This window comes from Orycteropus afer, unplaced genomic scaffold (genome assembly GCF_000298275.1).
Source record: "Orycteropus afer afer isolate SDZICR_OR568_19922 unplaced genomic scaffold, OryAfe1.0 scaffold00017, whole genome shotgun sequence".
Lineage (NCBI taxonomy): Eukaryota > Metazoa > Chordata > Mammalia > Tubulidentata > Orycteropodidae > Orycteropus > Orycteropus afer.
Window position 1 is genome coordinate 4,996,693 of NW_006921604.1, and position 4,569 is coordinate 5,001,261.

Here is a 4,569-nt window from a genome sequence, read left to right on the forward strand (position 1 = left end):
TGCAAATCGGTATTAGCCCAAAAGCTGATTCCTGTGAGGTGGAGATCAGACATACCTCCGCTTTCCAACCTGTTTTCTCTACTTCTCCTGTGAGTTTGATAATCCATTGAAATAGCCACACAGAACTCACAGACCATACTTAAGATTAAGTGGTTTATTAAGGAAGTAACAGGGTACAACTCAGGATCAGGAAGCATGTAGGCAAAGTGTGGAATGCTCCCCCAAAGAAAAGAGCACATCCTTTCCTTCTTCAATGCAAGATGGCTCTCAGCTTCTCTCAGCTGTGCAAGTAAGCAGGTCCTTCTCTCTGCCATGCAGAACTCCTCTCAGCCCCCTCAGGACAGGGCTCCTCTTGCCCCCCTCAAGGTAGGCTTCTTATCAGGCCCCTGAAGATAGACCTCCTCTTGTTCCCCTGAGGACTTGCTTCCTTTCAGCCCTCTCAGGACAGGCATTCTCTCAGCCCCGTGAGGACAAGTTTTCTCTCAGCCCCCTCAGAACAGGCATCTTCTTGGGCCCCTGGAGGCAGTCTTCTCTATCTTTGGTCTCTCTGTGTTCAGTCTCCCTGCCATTGCCTCTGCCACAGGGCCCCTTCCATGCCTGTTGCCATCTTCAGTGTTACAGCCCTTGACCCATATTACAGTTCTTTAGAAGATTCCTTGCCTTCTCTCTCTGTGCTGCTTCTGTCTTCTTTCTTGCTTCTTTATGCTTCCTGTCTGAAAAAACTCAGTGGGATTGATTCCATATATACACAAATTCCTTGTCAATTGCAAGACATGGCCCTCCCACTGGGGCCATAAACTAACCAATCCTCTCTTGATAGGCCACAGACACTTCATTTGCATATTGTTGTTGTTGTTGTTATGTGTCTTCGAGTCATCCCCGTCCCGTAGTGACACCTCCTTGGGTTTCTGAGGCAAGCGGAAGTAGATTGCCTAACCATCCTTCTGAGGAGTGGCTGGTGGGTTTGAACTGCCAGCCTTCTGGTTAGCAGTCAAGTGCCTTAGGCACTATGCTACCAGAGCTCCTAAAGTGCCAGGCACCTCATATTAGACTACAGTAACTTCAGTTGCATAGTCTGTAGTCACTTCATTTACATAGTATACTGACCTCTCCCTGCAAGGTGCATACCAGTCACAGGGTAGGCTGCAGCCCAGGGCCAGACAAAAAGTATCAAACCAAGTTGTTTATAGCTTATCCAGGAAATGTAGCAAACCCTCTGGGGTAGAGAATTCAAACTCACTGTCATTGAGTCGATTAGACTCATAACGACTCCCTCCTTGGTTTTGTGAGGCAGTATCTCTGTGGAAGTAGATTGCCCCATCTTCCTTCCAAGGAGTGGCTGGTGAGTTTGAACCACCAGCCTTAGGTTACCAGTCAAGTGCCTCACTGCTGTTGAGTTAGAACTGACTCATAGCAACCCCTTCTTGGGTTTCCGCAGCAGTATCATTGTGGAAGTAGATTGCCCAGTCTTCCTTCCAGGTTTACCATGAATCGGATCCGACTCGACAGCAGTGAGTTTGGTTTTTTAATTTTGGAGTTCTCTACCCCTAGGAGCTCTGGTGGCCTAGTGCCTAAGGCACTTGACTGCTAACCAGAAGACTGGTGGTTCAAATCCACCAGCCAGTCCTCAGAAGGAAGATGAGCAATCCACTTCCATAGAGATACAAGGGAAAAGTAGTTCCTCAGGGTCTATGGGAAAATCTCTCAAGCTGTTTTTCCAAAGAACCAAGCCAAAAGGCCATATAAAGTAATTCATTTCACCATATCATAGCCTTGATACATGGGAAATGTATGAGGTGAACCCTACATTCACCCTGGTTTTCTACCTAGAGATAATTTATAGGCTGTGGTACAGGAAGTTGGATCTCAAGTAGAGAGTAGCAGTTTCATTGGGCTGACAGGGCAGAAATCAAAGTTTGGAGTTGCTCAGGTCACTGTTGTTTCTGGGTTAAGGTGCCAAGAGAGAGAAGGGAGCTGCATAGAGAGAACTCCAGAGACCTGAATGGACTCTTGGGCTGATAAGTCCTGATTCTAGAAGACCTAAAAGAAAGCACCTCTGGGAGGCTGAGGGCTTAAAAGAGATCGTGGAGTTTGTATACTCCTGGAAAAACATTGGAATTGGTACTTATTAGAGTAGAGACTTTGGTGACTGCTTCAGGTATTTTGTGGAGATCACAGAAAGCTCTTGGTTGCAAAAGTAAGGAACATAATTTAGGAATAAGAACAAAACTGAAGTAGATCTTTCCCACCAAAAAGCTTTCAAAGCTGAAAGCCAGGGCTTGACAGGAACAAGATAATTAATTGCATATCAGAATAAAACTCAACACTTTTAAAGGAAGATAACAAAATCCAAAGTCTCTACAATACATTATCCACAGTGTCCAGCATACACTTGAAAAACAATAGTAGAAATGAGTTCAGGTAAGATGGCATAATAGGCAGAAAGACTGCACAGACCCTCTTCAACAAAGAGAAGGGAAACCAATTAACACAGATACAGAGGATAATCCTGGACCCTGAGCCTTGAAGGGAAGGATATAGAAGTAGACTAAACTCCAACTAGCAGAAGAATTTACATGAAAACACCAAAAAAAGGAGACATATGGAGTGCGGTCTGGCAGCGATCCTGATGGCACAGACAGCTTGGATATCGCCGACTGGTGGTAGGACCTAAGAATTAACCTAAAAATCAGCCCTGCTACCCAGGGAATGCATGGAGGATTGCTCTGCTGGCTGTTGAATAAAAGGGGGAGCAGAGGAAGGTGGGCTTAGCTGTGGACTTTTGCCTGTCTGGAGGGCACAGCAAATTTGAATGTTTATGAGCAGTTTGACCATTTTGGATATTTAAAGTGACAACGTTCTACCAGATTCCAGAGACTTAAGAACAGGCTCCACTTGCTGGGAACCCCAACGACATTCTGGAGCTGGACAACTGGAAAGATGGTTATTCAATTGTTATTTTTGTCTAACTGAGTGGAAGACAGCAACAGTCCCCATATGACACACTACACCCACACCTCCTGCAGCTTCACTTACTGAGTGAGAGCCACCACTTCCTTCTCCATCAATGTGCCAATGACGAACCACCAAGATGAGCCTGACTCACCCTTGGCTGCTCTTCACAGTTAACAGAGATCTAAATACAACAATGCTACGATGTCTTGGAGACAACAGGCCATCACAGCCCACACAAAGAAACAAGATAAAGTGGTAGAAACAAAGGAGCAGGATACAGACCTAGAACACATCCCTGAGGAAGAAGCAGCATTGGAACTCCCTGATAAGGAATTTAAAAGAATTATATTTAGGTATCTTCAAAGAATTGAGAGACAGACGAAGGAAAACAAAGACAAAACCCTAGAAGAATTTTGGAAGAAAATGCAAGAACAAAATGACAAAATAAATGAAAAATGAAAAATGATTCTAAATCTACAAATAGAAATCCAGAAGATTAATACTAAATTGTCAGAAATAGATAACACATTGAAAGGGCAAAGGAGTAGAATTGATGCAATGGAAGGCAGAATTAATGAGATTGAAGACAAAAACCTGAATACTTCTTTGGAAAGGGATCAGTCAGAAAAAAGATCAAAACAAAAGGAAGAAAGCCTAAGGTTCATTTGGGATACCATCAAAAGGAACAACCTACATGTCATTGGAATTCCAGAACAGGAAGAGAAAACTAAAACCACTGAGAAAATTGTCCAAGATTTGCTGGAGGAGAACTTCCCTGATATGATGAAAGATGAGAATATATCAATTTAGGAAGTGCAACAAACCCCAAACAGGATAGACCCCAAAAGAAAATCACCAAGACACATCATCATCAAACTCATCAATACGAAAGACAAAGACAGAATCTTGAAAGCAGCACAGGAAAAACAAAAAGTTACTTACAAAGGACAACCAGTAAGAATAAGGTCTGATTTCTCAGCAGAAATCATGCAAGCAAGAAGGCATTGGAACAGTATATATAAAACCCTGAAAGAGAAAAATTTTCAACCAAGAATTATATACCCAGAAAAACTGTCCCTCAAATAGTATGGTGAAATTAGGAGATTTCCCAATAAGCAGAAACTAAGGGAATTTGTTAAAACCAGACCAACCTTACAAGAGATACTACAGGGAGTCCTTTGACCAGAGAACCAAAAATAGCAAACAAAAACCGACCATTAATACACAAGATGACATAATCCAGAAACCACAGCTATGGACATATCCAAAATAAAATTAGCTTACAAGATTGTAGACAGGGAACCACAGACATCAACGGGCAAATGAGGATGACTACAAACCAAAAAGAGGGAAAATATTGTGTAATTACAGAACTTTTAAATGGTGAGGCAGTCAAGAGAGTTGTAAGATAGAATGGACTGTTCTAAACTTGGGGAGAAAATCATAAATCATAGGGTAACCTCAAAGAAAATTGATAAACCTTCATATCACAATAAAAAAGGCACAAACACAAGAATTCAGCAAATATAAAACAACAGCAACAAAGGAAATGATAACAGGATTCATAAACATAATGAACTCAGCACAGAAAATAATATGGAACAAAGAAACCAG

The 4,569-nt window shown here is 42.4% G+C and overlaps 1 protein-coding gene across 1 annotated transcript in view; it reads left to right on the forward strand.

The window, feature by feature from the left end:
• Positions 1–4,569, forward strand: part of NPHP1 (nephrocystin 1) — a 147,590-nt gene that overhangs the window by 26,735 nt on the left and 116,286 nt on the right. The gene's annotated exons all lie outside the window — the stretch shown is intronic.